This window comes from Bos taurus, chromosome 21, assembly GCF_002263795.3.
Source record: "Bos taurus isolate L1 Dominette 01449 registration number 42190680 breed Hereford chromosome 21, ARS-UCD2.0, whole genome shotgun sequence".
Taxonomy (NCBI): domain Eukaryota; kingdom Metazoa; phylum Chordata; class Mammalia; order Artiodactyla; family Bovidae; genus Bos; species Bos taurus.
The window spans coordinates 49,353,362-49,371,007 of record NC_037348.1 but is presented as its reverse complement, the minus strand read 5'-3'; the positions used below and the strand labels follow the sequence as shown (position 1 = coordinate 49,371,007).

The window sequence follows — 17,646 nt, the reverse complement described above, 5'->3', positions numbered from 1 at the left end:
AGAAAGATGGTAACAATAACCCTGTGTACGAGACAGCAAAAGAGACACTGATGTATAGAACAGTCTTATGGACTCTGTTGGAGGGGAGAGGGTGGGAAGATTTGGGAGAAGGGCATTGAAACATGTATAATATCATGCATGAAACAAGTTGCCAGTCCAGGTTCGATGCACGATACTGGATGCTTGAGGCTAGTGCACTGGGTCGACCCAGAGGGATGGTATGGGGAGGGAGGACGGTTCAGGATGGGGAACACATGTATACCTGTGGCAGATTCATTTTGATATTTGGCAAAACTAATACAATTTTGTAAAGTTTAAAAATAAAATAAAATTTAAAAAAAGGATAAACACAGGGCATGTCAGTATATTAATCATGTTTTTTACTATGTGTATTTTATGATATTCTGACATCTCCTTTTATGAGTCTCCTGAAGTCTGATACACTATCTCCCAGGGCCTAAATCACACCAGGGCAGGATACCAGACAACTAGGAACCACCCTTATATTTTAGAGGCTGCAGAAGTAACTCAAACTATCCAATCCTAAACTTGTTCTACTACTTACTCTGCCTTTCTCAATCCTTCCCACCAAAACCACAATAAAGGCTCTGGTCCATGCTTTCCCCTCACTCCTGCATCCTGACCTACCGTCCCTCTGCTTCCCCATCTGGCCCTGCATGGCGTGGCATACTTCCTCCTGAAAACTATAAAATACTATCTTTTCAATGGCAATCATTTTCTATCATCTATAAGCCAAAAGAATACCTTATCATGGTAGTTAACTAAAGTTTTACTTCATATAATCAGATTAATTTTTAGAATACTAAATGGCTTTTGCCACATCTTCCAACATACCAAAATGGTATTATACTTGGAAGTAATTCTTAAATATAAGTTTCACTATATTTTTTCCCATGATAATGCAAATGAATAACTGAACTCTTGAAAACTTGCAATAATCTTCCCCAAAGTATCCCTTTTCTCTCATCTATACTGCTTATCTCAAAAGAGGATTCATGGGACTTCTCTGGTATGGTAGTCCAGTGATTAAGAATCTGCCTGGCAATGCAGGGGACATGGGTTTGATCCCTGATCAGGGAACTAAGATCCCACATGTAACAGAACATTAAGTCCATGCACCCACACTCTCTGGAGCCCGTGTGCCACAATTAGAGAGCACAAGTGCAGCAACTACTAAGCACATGGGCCACAAATAGAGAATCCGTGTGTCACAGCAAAAGATCCAGCATGATGCAATGAAGATCCCGTGACCAGCAGCTTAATAAAGAAATAAAGAAATCCTGATGCAGTCAAATAAAGAAGGATTCATAATAAAAATAAATAAAAAGTATAAAAAATAATAAATAAAAATGAATAAATAAAATAAAAAGAGGATTCATATAATACTTCATATTTTTCTTCAAGCATACTTGAAGCATACAACCTAGTTCAATAAATATTATTAATATGTTGTTAATATTTTATAATACAAATAAACTCATACATGAATTTCCACATTTATACAATTATTCTAAATTGCTTTTTAAGATAAACAATAGCATTATTGAAAAACTTCATATTGGTGTAAATATTGGAAACACTGGAAATTTAAAAAATTTTTAAACCTTGAGGCTATACACATTAAAGAAGTTTTATATGTTGCTATTTTTGTTACCTAAACCTAACTAAAATTACTTTCACCAGCATGTTTTGAAGAATCTTAGTTGCAGATTCCCTAAGTAAGGAAAATGTAACTATTAACTTTAAAAGATAGATAATATATAGATACAAAGTATCATAATCCAAATAAGCCAAGATAAATGTTTTCAGAAAAGATCTGTAGTAATTTTAAGAGTTGAAAGGGTATTTTTTATCAATTGTCTATAATGACCCATAGTTATTTGTTATAAGATGCATTGGAATCTGCAGTGGAGAATCCACAATTATCTAAAGCCTCAAGGTGGCAAATCAATTATTCCATAATGAATGGCAAGTTATGTCAGTTGTAAATATGTGTCACAAGGATCATGTTTTAGTAGAAACAATGAAAGAAATCTTGAACAGCATTTTATTACCATGCTAATGCAGTAGAGCCTTCTGGCAACTATATAGAATCCAGAATATAATGTCTAAATACCCATGGAGAACATTTAGAATAAGAACACTAATATCCTCAAACAGCTGCTTACTTTATGCTAACCCAATAATAGTACTCAACTTTTTGGTCTCAGGATCCCTTTACCTTTAAAGATTATAGACAGCCCCAAAAAGTTTTTATGTGAGTTCAATCAATGGTTTATTACCTTATAAGAAATTAAAACAGAGAAAATATTTAAATAGGTATTTACTTATTTAGGAAATCTTTTAAAATCATAATAAACACCCCATGTTAATATCAGAGCAACTATGCTATCTTGTTCTGTAACCTCTGGACATGAAAGGAAGAAAGAAAAGTCTGAGTTTTTTAATAAAGAATAAAAATAAAAAATTTATCATTAAGGAAACAGTTTTAACCTTGCAGACTCCCTGAAGAAGAGAATTGCTTTGAGAACTGCTGCTCTAAATCTTTAGTTTATCAGTAGGAAAAGTTGAATTTGTCTACTAGGTCACATGAAAATGCTGTTTTCAGAAGGGAGAACTAATAGTAACCAAGCCAGTTCTTAGAGTTTTAAGAAACAGCCCAAGTCCAGTGACTAAGATAAGAACATTAACTTCTAACTTTACACAAAGTTCAAGTCCTCAGCCTTAGCCAATAACAGCAGAGGCTAGATATACGCATAGACAGCAGTAATGCTTTGAAATACACATAGCCATCAGCAGTGAGTTAACTGTGACAATGCTCTAAGTCTAAAAATTAACTTAATGATTTCTTTATGACTGTTTAATTCATTAGAGTTAATTACATATCAATACTGCAGTTAACTTATAAAAATGATAAACTGTGCTTCTGTTTCTCTTCTGTTGTCTAAAACATCTTCTGTGTGCTAAAGCTCCTAAGGATAGATAAATAAGTCTTTGAGCTGGAGCTGACAAAAGAACTAATGAAGAACATCTGTGTAATACAGTGCATGTGTGAGTAGCAAATGTTTATATTTATTTGGCATGCATAAACATGCATGTGAAAAGTGAAAGTGAAGTGAAAGTTGCTCAGTCATGTCCGACTCTTTGCGACCCCATGGACTATAGAGTCCATGGAATTCTCCAGGCCAGAATACTGGAGAGGGTAGCCTTTCCCTTCTCCAAGGGATCTTCCCAACTCAGGGATCAAACCCAGGTCTCCCACATTGCAGGCGGATTCTTTACCAGCTGAGCCACAAGGGAAGTCCAAGAATACTGGAGTGGGTAGCCTAGCCCTTTTCCAGGGGATCTTCCCGACCCAGGAATCAAACCGGGGCCTCCTGCATTGCAGGAGGATTCTTTACCAACTAAGCTATCAGGGAATTTACCACATTAATTTCCTTTTTAAAGCAAAACCAAAATATGAACATTTTTCTACAACTCAATGAATTTCAAGATAAAATTACAAATATTTTAAAATAATTTTTAGGTGTCTATATAGTAGATATTTTGTTTGTCCACAATTATTCTCCCCCCCGACATACTAAATGTACCCTAAATGATCCTAATTATTATAATCTGAGTGGGCTTCAAATTGATTAAAAGCCAACAGAATACACAATGGAAAAAAAAAAAAACGATCTCTTCAGCAAGTGGGAGGGTTGCACAGCCACATATAAATCAATGAGGTTGGAACACACCCTCACGTCATATATAAAGATAAACTTAACATGGCTTAAACACAAATTAAAACAGGACTCTATAAAACTCCTAGAAGACAATGTAGGTAAAATACTCTCTGACACAAATTATACCAGTTTTCTTAGGTCAGTGTCCCAAGGCAATAGAAATAAAAGCAAAAATGAACACATGGGACCTAATTAAACTTACAAGCTTTTTACAGCAAAGGTGACCCAAGGAAACCATAAACAAAATGAAAAGGCAACCTGTGGACTAGAAGAAAATATCTGCAAATGATGCAACCAACAAGGGCCTAATTTCCAAAATACACAAACAGCTCATGCAACTCCACCCAAAAAAACCAAGAACCCAATCAAAAACTGGGCAAGAAGAACTACATAGACACTTCTCCCAAGAAAACATACAGATGGCCAACAGGCACATGAAAAGATGCTCAACATTGCTAATTATTAGAGAAATGTAAATCACAGTGACAATGAGGTACCACCTCACACTGGTCAGAACGGCCGTCATTAGAAAATATACAAATAACAAACGCTGGAGAGAGTGTAGAGAAAAGGGAACCCTCCTACACTGTTGGTGGAAATGTAAACTGAAGCAATCACTATGGAAAATGGTATGGAAATTCCTCAAAAAACTAAAAATAGTTTCTATATGATCCAGCAGTCCCACTCCTGGGAATATATCTAGATAAAACTATAATTCAAAAAGATATATGCACCCCTATATTCATAGCAGCACTATTCACAATAGCCAAGGCACATGCGCTTAGTCCCTCAGTCCTGTCTGACTCTTTGCCAATACATGGAAACAACCTAAATGTCCATCAACAGATGAATGGACAAAGATGTGGTACATATATACAATGGAATACTACTCGGCCATAAAAAAGAATGAAATAATGCCATTTTCAGCAACTTGGATGGACCTAGAGATTATCATACTAAGTGAAGCAAATGGGAAAGAGAAAGACAAATGCAATATGATAGCACTTGTCTACGGAATCTAAAATAGGACATAAATGAACTTATCTATAAAGCAGAATCATAGACATAAAGAATAGGCTTGTAGTTGCCAATGGGGAGGGGATTGGGGGAGAAATGGATTGGATTTGGGGATTAGTAGATGCAAACCACTATATGTAGACTGAATAAAAGACATGGTTCTACTGTAAAACCCAGGGAACTATATTCAATATCCTGTGATAAAATATAATGGAAAAGAATATGAAAAAGAATATATATATATATATATATATATAAATGAATCACTTGGAGATAATATATATATATGACTCACTTGGCTATACATCAGAAATCAACACTGTAAATCAACTATATTCCAATAAAATACATTAAAAAAAAAAGCACCTATTGTATTGCCAAAAAAGGAAGCTAATAGAAAGATTCCTGAATTAACAAATACAAAAAGCAAACCCATTTGAAAACTAGAAGGTAAGCATCTCAAGAATATTAGGTCTCTGTCCATTTCTTAACTGGTGATTCCTAGGCATTAGTAAAAGCCTAATATATAAAAGGCATGCATTAGATTGTTGTAGAATAACTGAATGTATGAATAAAGGTAAGGAACTATCTTTGTGACATATACAACCAAAATTTACCTATGCGAGTTTTTTTCCACATTCTCTAATTGAGGCAATAGTGCTCAGGTTTGACAACTTGGAAAGTTAGGTGTTATGTGGGTCAAACATAGCAAACTGTTTATTATAAATAAAAGCAATTTCCCTAAATCTGGATTGATCTTATTGTGAAACACAGAAAGTTACTAAAGTTATTCCTCTCTTCATTGGGAGAATGTAAAATTGTTTATCTGTAGTATATTTGCCAAATAAAATGTTTCCCGTTTTTCAACAGTTCTAATAATCATGAACTGGCTTACAAGACATTTTCTAGGTTAATTATGTGCTGTCATTGCAGGAATGAAATGTTTAAATCAAAGCAGAATAGCATTTACTATTTACAAGAGTTTGTTAAAGGCAATATATATAGAATGAACTCCTTAAAGTCTAAACAACCTAAAATTTTATTATCAACCTTGTTTTAATTAGTATATTTTTACTTTCCAATTTTTGGTAATATTAAAACATCCTTTCTTCATGCAATGTTCGCCCCTTTTTCTTCTGGTTTACTTCTGGGAGATGCTGAAGTCAATTCTGGTTAGCCTATGACAAAATATAAACTTATTAATAGGGTACTAGGATAACTCACAGAATTCAAGAATTTGAAAACATATGGCAAGAATACTGTAGTGGGTTGCATTTCCTACTCTAGGGGATCTTCCCAAACCAGGGATCAAACCCGAATCTCCTGCATCTCCTGCATTGGCATGCAGATTCTTTACCAACTACACCTCTTGGGAAGCCCAAGCATATATACACACCGCAGAAAGGACAAGAGCAACTGGATATCTCAAACATAGAAGTTCACAGACTCTATTTAAGAACATTGCCATTGATCTGACCCAGCTCCCGAAACATAATTCGAAATGACAAAAGAAATGGTCATTTAAAAACTTTAAACATTACTCATCTCTAAATAAAGTCAATATAATATTTAATAAAATAACATGTCCCCAAAATTAGAAGAATGAATCAGACCATTTGAACAGTTTAGCCTAAACATGCTTTAGGATCATATCATCCCCATATACCTAAATCTGTGTTCACCAAAACAATTTTATGATCATTGAATACATTTCTCAAGTATTCATATCTAGTCAAAAAACAGATATCCAATAGAAAGAACAAAATAAAGTCATTAGTGGTTCTCTCATCATTACCACATCCATATAAATTTAAATATTGGTATTAAAACCAATAACCCCTGTCCAGTAAATTAGGTTATTGTGAGACCACACCTAGACTAGATGGACTCACAAGACCACATAATATATGCTTTAAGAGTTAAGGTTAGTTATTTTGGAAGTTCAAAGGCAAATACAAAATTATGATAGTGTGGTGGTTTAATCTCTAAGTCATGTCCGATTCTTGCAACCCCATGGACTGTAGCCTGCTAGGCTCCTCTGTCCATGGGATTCTCCAGGCAAGAATACTGGAGTGAGTTGCCATTTCTTTCTCCAGGGGATCTTCCTGACCCAGGAATCAAACCTGGGTCTCTTGCATTGCAGGCAGATTCTTAACCAACTGAGCTATGAGGGAAGCCTGAAAAATTATTGATAAAGAATATTATATAAGATAAGAAGCTCTGGGTCACTAAGATGTGTGGTGAGGTAAAAGGAAAAGAACATGTGTGCATGAACGAATGAATGAAAGTCTCTCAGTTGTGTCTGACTGTTTGCCACCCCATGGATTATAGCCCACCAGGTTTCTCTATCCATGAAATTTTCCTGGCAAGAATACTGGAGTGGGTAGCCATTTCCTTCTCCGGGGAATCTTCCCAACCCAGGGATCAAACCTGTGTCTCCTGCACTGCAGGTGGATTCTTTACTGTCTGAGCCACAAGGGAAACTAGGTTATACTCTAAATTAGTTAAGCAAATAGAATGAAAAGACTGGTGTAGATGTGCTTTTTTATTCATTATTTTATTCAGTCCTATACTTTTCTGATAAATAGGTGATAGGATGGATGGATGGATGGATGGATAGGTAAATGGATGGTAGATGGATAAGTAGGTAGGTAGATAGACTAACAAATGACTTCCTTGACAATGAAAAATTGATCCACTTTGATTTTACAGCTAAAAGCAGAATCCTCAGCACAGGTTCAGTCCCAGGAAAGAGTAACAATTCAGAATATCCACCCCACAAGGCTTTTGCATATAATAACTCATTCATCTTTAACTTTATGGGCTTGTAAATGATAAAGGAAGAAAGTACTTTACTGAGACCAAACTGAAGATTTTTATCTGCTCTCAAAGATTTTCCAATTAACCACCTCAAACCAAATTTTTATGATTGGCATTTACATCCTATCTTTCCAAAGTAAATTTAGAACTCAATCTGGTTTGATTCAGAGCTCAGAAATGTTAATTATATTACCTAAACGTGTGAGTCTTGACCAAAGTGAAGTATTTTAATTTAAAATCCAGTCATTTGTACTAAATACAGAGTACCCAAATGGCTGTCCACAGGCAAATGAGGCTCTGATTAAGGTTTCATTATTTATAGTGAAATTGAGAAAAATAAGAGCAATGCAGAAAGTTTTTCATAAAACTAAACTGATTTAATTTTTATTTCTATCTATAATATTTATTTTATAATTAATTCTTGGAAAAATATGTCATACATTAAATAATAACACCATATAATAAATGCATATTGCATGTGATTAAGATATAATCCTAAATTGTCCATGAATTAAAAATTAAAGAAGACAATTATATCAGTAGGGTTACAGTGAGGAGGCAGCAATCACACAGTTATTTGAATGAAGAGAATTTTAAAAATTGGAAACTGGAGAAATAAAAAACATTCTTAAGATATCAGAAATAGCAACTGCAGAAAGTAGCTATCTCCACCTGTAGGGTTGGAGGAACAAGGAAAGAGGTTGTTAAAACTTAGAAACTAGAAAAGTAGAGGAGGGAGCCCATATGGACTCAAACATCCGAGGTGACGCTGCATGCCTGATGCTTATGTTGAGGGTTGGGGTGGAGGGAGTTGTGCACAAGGAATTTCTTTCTGCAAGTATTGGAAAACTGGCAAACCACTCCCACTTAATGCTGTAGGAGGGAGGGAACTGCAGCTGCCTGGTGAAGGGCTGCTGAGCTAATGCTCACAGGAACAGGAAGAAGGCAGAAAGAAAACTGGAAGCTGACAGGCTGCAGCAAGTCCCTCCTTTCTCCTGCCACCTCCCAGTCTCCTCTAACACTCCCTAGTGGAAGAGCCTAACAGGGAGCCAGCTTAACAGAGTAAAAGTGGAGTTTACAGAATCCAAGCATCACAAAGCGGGGTACAAAAGGGTTTAAGAAGTAAACTGGTACAATACTGCTGGCTTTTACTTACTAAATTTTCACTTATATATAAATACCACTTAGTGACATAATTTTATCAATAGAAACTTTATAAGTCAAGTCAGTGAAAGTGAGGTAGAGGAACCAAGAGCCTGTTATGCAGAGTGAAGTAAGTCAGAAAGAGAAAAACAAATATATATTAATGCATATAAATATGGGATCTAGAAAAAATGGTACTGATGAACCAATCTGCAGGGCAGGAATAGAGATGCAGACGTAGAAAATGGGCATGTGGTGGACTCAGCCGGGAAAGAAGAAGACGGGAGGAATTGAGACAATAGCACTGAAACATGTACACTACCATGTGTAAAACAGATAGCTAGTGGGAATTTGCTGTATAACACAGGGAGCTCAGCCTGGTGCCCTGTGACGACCTAGAGGGTTGGGATGGGGTGAGGGAAGCTCAAGAGGGAGGGGAATACATGTATACTTCTGCTGATTCACGTTGTTGTGAGACCCTGGGAGAAAGCAAACTTGCCATCTCTCACCTTTGTAGCCTTGTATTGGAGAGGGGGACACTGGGGGCACTCTCAAAGTCGAGTTGCTCTCCAGACTTTGTGCTACCAACTTCAGAACTTTTCTCTTTTGATGCTCTTCAACTGTACCCTTGCCTTTGAAGCTCCCACCACTATATAGAACCACTCTTCTCTTCCCATGCTTAACACTTTTGTTACCAGCCTCCAAACCACTCCACCATGTTCATTAAGATCTGAAGCATCTGGCTCAAGATACTCCTGCACACCCTGAATCCTGCCATGTTCAGCCTGATTCAATCATACACATGAAGGAAACATTAAATAGTAACTGCACAGTTGTCTGATCCAGACCCCTACAACACACTTGGCTTCTGCAGCACTTCAGCAATACTGTCTCAGGAAATAACCAAAACATCAACCTTAATTATAATCACTAATTTCTGGACTACTGAACTCTGAAACTAAATCCACCTAAATTCTCTAGTCCTTTCACTCATCTTGAGGCTTACCTAAGGCTTACCTTAAAGCTTCTCTCTCTAACCACTTTCCCAAACTATCAGCCCCTTTAATTTTGTCTTTCTAACTTAATCAGGAGTTATAATTAACATTTATTGAGAGCTTACTCTGCCAGGCCCTACTCTAAGTGCTGCATAAATATCACCTCATTTCATTCTCACAGCAACCTTTCAAGGAAGAAGCCGCTACAATCTTGTAGACAGTTATTTCTACCATTTTCTAGCCATGCCTTCAATTTCCTTTGACAGTGTACAACACTTGCCTACCTGTGGGCGTATTTTATCCTTTTTTTTTTTCAGACTTCAAAAAAAGAAATCACATAATTATAGAAAAAACAGCATAATTAAATTGATTGGTTCAAGTTCCTAAGCTAAGACTCCAGCATTATTCAGTAGCCCCATATGCACCCCAAGTTAAATTCCTTTGCCACTTTTATGAAAGAGTTCCAAAGCTTTAACGCTCTGTTCAAGCTGCATTTTATGTTCTCTTCTGCTACTCTACTCAACTCTATTCTATTCTCACCCTCACTCTCAACCTATGGCCTGAACTTCCACTTTATGAAGAATATAGACATCATAAAGCATAATTTCCCTCTCCTTGAGCTCCAGTTTTATCGAAGTGTGCTTATTTTTTGTCGCCAGTCTCAAAGGAAGGAGATTGCCTTGACTCAACCCCTTCTTTCTTACCTCATGATCTCATTTCATCTGTCTCTCTTCTATCTTCAGTCCTTCATTCAACAAATATTCATGAGCATCTACTAGGTGTCAGAACCTGTTTGAGGGAAACTGGATACATAAGTGGACAAAACAAATATCCTTGCCCTGACATTTTAGCCTCTCTACTGGTCCATGTGCCTTAGATCTTCTTTAAATAATCAAATTCACCTTATATACCCACCAGACGGTAAAGCGTCTGCCTACAATGTGGTAGACCCAGGTTCAATCCCTGGGTTGGGAAGATCTCCTGGAGAAGGAAATGGCACCCCACTCCAGTATTCTTGCCTGGAAAATCCCATGGACAGAGCAGCCTGGTAAGGACCTCTGTCCCAGAGGACCATGGGGTTGCAAAGAGTCGGACACGACTGAGCGACCTCACTTCACTTCATGCATGTCCAAAAAAAGTTGTCAGTTGCAACGTCTGTCTCTTCATCATTAAATTACTTAAAAAGGATATCCATGAGGGGTAGGAAGCAATATCTTAAGAATGAAGTATATGGTAAATAACTGCTAAACAGAAAGAATCACGGTGATGCCACCAAATAAAATGCCCATGAGCCACAGAGTCACACACTTGTCCCCCCTCTTCCTGAGGCTGGCTGCTTCTCTGGACGACCAAGATTCAGAGAAAGCATCCCCAGAAACGATGTGTGCTCAGGGGATGTGATTCATCACACCCAAACTGCAGACGCCAGTTGATAGCAAACTCAGCTTACTTTCCCTTCACTTTTGGGTAGCTAAAGGCCTTAAAGAAAGATTATAGGACAAATGTTTCCAGGCCTCCAACTCAAATCCAGCATAAATTCTAAGAGTATGGATGAGAAAGTACCAGATTAAAGTAGAGTAGGAAGTCAAGTCAAGGAGAGTGCACCCATAATTCTCTAGGCAAACAGCAGGCCTCTATAGATGAATAACAGAAAAACTTGAATACAGAGCCTGTGAAAAACTATTACTAAATGAATTAAATAAATGTGATATGAGAAAAACAAATGAAAAATATTTGTTCAAAATATGCTTGTAATTGAAGAAACAATTTTAAATAAGGATTATTCACTCAGTCTCCTTTGCTGGTTTTGAGTATCGAGGAAAGAGACCACAAGGCAAGGAATATAAAAAGCCTCTGCTGCTGCTGCTGCTGCTGCTAAGTTGCTTCAGTCGTGTCCGACTCTGTGCGACCGCATAGACGGCAGCCCACCAGGCTCCCCTGTCCCTGGGATTCTCCAGGCAAGAACACTGGAGTGGGTTACCATTTCCTTCTCCAATGCATGAAAGTGAAAAGTGGAAGTGAAGTCGCTCAGTCGCGTCCGACTCTTAGCGACCCCACGGACTGCAGCCCACCAGGCTCCTCTGTCCATGGGATTTTCCAGGCAAGAGTACTGGAGGGGGTGCCATTGCCTTCTCCTAAAAAGCCTCTAGAAAATGGAAAAGGCAAGGAAATGAATTCTTCCCTGGAGCCTTCATAAAGGAACACAACTTCACCAACACCTTCAATTAAGGCCTATTCCCTAATCTATTTTGAGTTAATTTCAATGTATGGTATAATACAGTTCATTTTTTTGCTTGCGGATATCCAGTACTCCCAACATTTACTGAAGAGACTTTCATTTCTCCATTGCATATTCTTGCCTCTTTTGTAAAAAATAACTGACCTTATATGGTTTGTTTCAAGACTCTCTGTTCTGTTACATTGACCTCTGAGTGTGTTTTTATACCAGCATCATACTGTTTTGATTACTACAGATTTGTAATTTGGTTTGAAGTTAGGCAGTGTGATGCCTCCAGCTTTGCTGTTTTTACTCAAGACTGATTTCAAATTTGGGGGTCTTTTATGGATCAAATTTTAGAATTGTTTGTTCTATTTCTATGAAAAATTTCATTGGAACTTTTATAGAGATTATACTGAATGGACATTTCAGCAATATTTTTAATCTATGAATATGGAATATCTTTCCATTTTGTCTTCATTTTATTCATCATTGTCTTACACTTTTCAGTGTACAGATCTCTCACCTCCTTGGTTATATTTGCTAAGTATTAATATTTTATTATTTTGATATAATTATAAATGATTATTAATTTCTTTCTGGTAGTTCATTGTTAATATATAGAAAAGCAACTAATTTTGTATACTGATTTTGATTCCTGCAAATTTACTGAATTTTTATTAGTCCTAACAGTTTTATAGAGAAGTCCTATGGTTTTCTGTATCTAATATCATATCATCTGCAAAAAGAGACTTCTGTTCCTTGTTTATTTGGATTATTTTATTTTTTTGTCTAATTGTTCTGGCTATAACTTACAGTACTATGCTGAATAAAAGTGACAGAAGTGGCATCTTTGCCTTGTTCCTAATGTTAAAGGTAGTTTTCAGCTTTTCACCATTAAGTATGATGTTAGCTATGGGCTGGCATCACCAACTCAATGGACATGGGTTTTGGTGAACTCTGGGAGTTGGTGATGGACAGGGAGGCCTGGGATGCTGCGGTTTATGGGGTTGCAAAGAGTCAGACACGACTGAGTGACTGAACTGAAGTAGCTGTGGGCTTGGTATCTTGGAAACCCATCCCTCACGTGGGAGTCAAAAGCTGAGGTGCTAGATGCACAGTCCAAACTCTGCTTCTCAGGGAGAAGCTGGGAATAGGCATTCTCTCTCAATAGTATTTCACTCCTGGGCGCAGAGTTTATAGTGAGCATGTGTCTCTGCCTTTCCTACCCATTTTGTGTTTTTTCATATGTCTGATATATAGAAATTGCTTAGCTAGTTTCTCAATTGTTTTTTCAGAGGGAATTTCTCAGAATGTACCTATATACATGATGCTTCCATGAGAGGAAGAATATTCAGGAGCCTCCTATGTCAACATCTTGATAAACTCTCCAAACTTTCACTATTCCTAGAAGATACTGGAAGACATTGAAATGGCTCACTCACTACATGTCTTAACTTCTTCTGACATGCTGAGGCTAACTAGCTAAAAACTATTTCACAATCCCTTGTACCTAGGGTTCTAGAATTTAAGTTCCTACCATCAGATGTTAAACTGGACTTTGGCACTCACTTTGTTGGTGTGGTTTGGGACAGCAGTGGCACCAGCTGGGACAGCAGCTTCCTAAATTGGCAGACTATTTTCTGCTCATAGCAGAGGTTCAGGAGCTAATAACTTAGCCATTTCTTTCTGATACTATAGCGTCCTGCTTGGGTTAAAAGCAATAATCTCCTGACAGCCAGTGTAAGCTGGGAACCATTCCTGGAAGCTCAACCTAGAATCTGTGAGCCATTTAATACTCTGAAGAATCTCTTTGTGTTCAAACTGACTATAGTGAGTTTTAATCTCCAAAACTGAACACTGACCAAAACACTACTTATTTATTCTGGAGAAAATTTCCATCTGTGAAGAAAGAGATTTGTGACCAAGACAGCAATTCAGACACAGATTTCACTCTGCATATTAGACTCTAAGTCAGTAAAGCAGGAACCACCTAAAAAACAAAGAATGGCAATTACCCTGTGCTACAGTAGGTCCTTATTATCTACTTTATATATAATGTGTATCTGTTAATCCCAAATTCCTAATTTATCCCTCACCCTGCTTTTCCCTTAGTAACCATAAATTTGTTTTCTATGTCTGTCAGTCTGTTTCTGCTTTGTAAATAAGTTCATTTGTATCATTTTTTTAGATTCTACATATAAGTGATATTCAATATCTTGTATCAATATTCAATACCCATAATGGAAAATAATCTGAAAAATAATATACATATTTACATATATATTAAACTGAATCACTTGGCTGTAAACAGAATCTAACACAACATTGTAAATCAACTATTCTTCAATTTAAAAAAAGAATGGCAAGCAATGATGTGTTATGGTCCTCAGTGGGCATTTGACGTGTTGAAATTTGGATGTAGCATTTAAAAAGATATCCGAATATGTTTACTAAAACTTAAGAAAGTAACATGTACTGTTGTCCTATATATTTCTTTCTATAAACATGCATCAGGACTTTTCCATATAAACACCTTCAAGAAGCAGTAACTACTCATCTGCATGAACCTACAGGCCCAGGGAAGGTCAAGCATTGATTTGAACTCCAATAGGAAGCATAAGAAAACTCAGAATCCAGGTCTATTACTCCTGAAGCCTCAAAGCCGTTCTGTCTGAATTTAGTTATCTGTCTTTCTTTACCTCTGGGCTGTGGAGAAGCTTTACAGATCCTATTCTTTTAACCCTATTTCAAGTACTGACTGATGACCACCTAAGAAGGATATGTGACATTCTCCGTGGTTTTGACTTCTATAGTCCCATGCTTATTTCCTAGGTGCGCAAACAACAGCCATAGAATAGACAATAAATTTTTGTAACAGATAGTGTGGCGACAGGAAATATTTGAGTGTCAAAGGTATAAAGCCTCCTGGATAGTTGAGATACGTATCAAAAAACAGACCTAGCTCCTGCTCTTAACTGACAGGCAGTGCCCACTTTGCTTGAGTGTTTCTGCTTGCTTGTAAAGTCAGAGCTAAATTGAAACAGCAAAAAGCACAGATGCAGAGCTTAATTTGAACTGGGTTTCTATACCTATACAACTCACTTTAAATCCATTACACTATAATAAGCAATTTCTTACCAATAGTGTACTCAGACCTGGAAATGTCCAGAACTTAACCATTTTACACTCCTTGTGTATGGAAAAACTAACAAACAAACATATCCTTTATGGAAATTTTCTATATTTCAATAGGGGTTTAGATAACCCAGGCTTTTGCATTGCTCAAAACTTATCTAATAGTATACTTAAAATCTGAATATCAGTTATATAAATTTTACCTAGAAAAAAAATTACATGAACGCCAAAATGTCTAGGAGTGAAAAGTACCTATGTCTGCAACTTAGTCTGAAATGCATCAGAAACTTAGATGCACAGAAGGTAAATACAACAAAATGTTAACAATCATAGATTCTAGGTGACAGATTCCAATATTTTTTGTATTGCTGCTGCTGCTGCTGTTAAGTCGCTTCAGTCATGTCCAACTCTGTGCGACCCCATAGACGGCAGCCCACCAGGCTCCCCCATCCCTGGGATTCTCCAGGCAAGAACACTGGAGTGGGTTGCCATTTCCTTCTCCAATGCATGAAAGTGAAAAGTGAAAGTGAAGTCACTCAGTCGAGTCCGACCCTCAGCGACCCCATGGACTGCAGCCCACCAGGCTCCTCCATCCATGGGATTTTCCAGGCAAGAGTACTGAAGTGGGGTGCCATCGCCTTCAAAAAAAATCCATGGCAAATAATGCAAGTATGATAGATCATGGACGAAAGTGAAAGTTGCTCAGTCGTGTCCAACTCTTTGTGACCTCACGGACTATACAGTTCTCCAGGCCAGAATACTGAAGTGGTTAGCCTTTCCCTTCTCCAGGGGATCTTCCCAACCCAGGGAAAGAATCCAGGTCTCCCACATTGCAGGTGGATTCTTTACCAGCTGAGCTACAAGGGCAGTTTATTTTGTAGGCACATGGAAGATGCAGAGAGGTGCAGAGGACCCTAACAAGCTCACTTAACATTACCCTACTAAAGAAAAACCTGCAAACACCAGCTGAAAACCAAAATCACAGCCTTGGGGATTCTTTTTAATATCTGCAGGGCATGTATTTCAAGTATTTTTATTACACTGAAAACTGAAAAATTGGTCTGCCTTCTGTTTCAAGGTAATAAACTGCTGCTAATGCCTTTAAGGAAGTGGGGATCACACAGAGGGAAGAGCCCTTTACTGTAGGCAATCTTAGTGGGTTTTGGGGGTGCAAGACCAGGAGAAAGAAAAGGGAAGAGGAGAGGCAGAGGCAGGGAGAGGAAACAGGGAAATAGGAAGGAGATGGAGAGAGGGGGAGAGGAGAAAAGGAAAAGAAATTGAAGTTCCAAGGCCTAGAAGGGTAAAAGAGGAGCCAACCAGATGAAGGGCTGAAACAAAAGAATTCAGTGAAACTCCAAGATGTTGCACAGCTGAAGGGCATTTTGAGACCTGGGAGGCCAATTCACTTGTGCTTGTTTACACTGCTGGTGTATAAACTCTATCCTTTATCCTTTCCCCAAATCGTCACTAACATCTCTTAGATTCATGAATATTTTCTGTAAATTGGCTTTTACTGGACATCAGACAGGGAGCTCGGTTTTTCTTCCTGGCTCAGTGTAGTGGAGAAATCTTGAGACGGGCTTCAGACTCCCACAAACCTTGAATGAAAGGCATCCAGGTCAATTTTATGGAGATCTCTTGGGCTCAGGATGAATGGGAAGGAGGAGGGGGGTGGGGTTCCAACACTGGCATTTTCAATTAGCCTGTTGAGAAAAATTAAAAAATTCAAACTTAGTTTTTCTTATCCATTTTTAATTCAGAACACCCTCATTACCAGATACAGAAATTCAGGAAAGACATTTTCAGCTTTTGGCGATCAGTCTTTTTTCATGGGGTAATATTGCCACCTGCTGGTATTTGAAAACAGAAATACCTTTATAACATTCAGTAGTTTTAAATTTGAAATTGTTTAGAAACCTTAAGAGACTTTCATTTATTGGCAAATTCTTCCTTTGTGCTAGAATACAAACTTGTTTAAAAGGAAGTTCTTTGTCCTCAAAGACTTCGTATTATCTAATGGCAAACTTAACAAAAACACTTTCTTACTTTTCAAGATTCAGGCACCATTTCATCAGTAAAACTTACCCAAGGTGGGTGGCCTTGGCCTGCAGTGGCTTGGGGGTGGGGACTGGGGCAGGGGGTGGGTTCCCAAGGAGAGATTGAGGCGGGGTCACGGCAGTGAAAACATCAGTTCCTACCCACTAGACCAGTGGTCCATGACATGGGCCTTTCGGCTTTGCAGAAAAGAATTTCCACAAAGATACAGAAAGTAGTGAAGCATGTGAAGTATTTATTAAGAGGGAAAAGAGTATAGTACGTGTGAACAGACACGAGCACTCAGAGAGACAGTCCCTGAGTTGCACTGTCGTGGCAGTTTGGATTAACTTTATGGGATATTTCTTACAGGTTTCCTTCAGCCAGTGGTTTTGCTGGCTGGTTATGTCCATATTTGGTATATCTTAGGGTCCTCCCATGTGTGCACACACATCTCTTAGCCAAGATGGATTTTACCAAAAAGGAGTACGGGTACAGAACATCCTTTGACATAACTCCTCCTTTAACATCCAAG

General features: G+C 37.8%; 1 long non-coding RNA gene across 3 annotated transcripts in view; it reads right to left on the bottom strand.

The window, feature by feature from the left end:
• Nucleotides 1–1,798: 1,798 nt before the first annotated feature.
• The window catches only part of LOC104975415 (uncharacterized), a 59,168-nt gene continuing 43,320 nt past the window's right edge, over nt 1,799–17,646 (bottom strand). The window contains exons 6-8 of one of the 3 annotated variants that reach the window (XR_009492185.1): nt 16,676–16,780; nt 10,426–10,510; nt 1,799–5,941 (exon numbers count right to left, since the gene is read on the bottom strand). This is a non-coding gene — a long non-coding RNA (uncharacterized lncRNA). Of the gene's footprint in view, nt 5,942–10,425; nt 10,511–16,094; nt 16,781–17,646 lie in introns of those variants that run through there. The other 2 variants (XR_003031457.2, XR_009492184.1) reach the window with 2 other exon arrangements.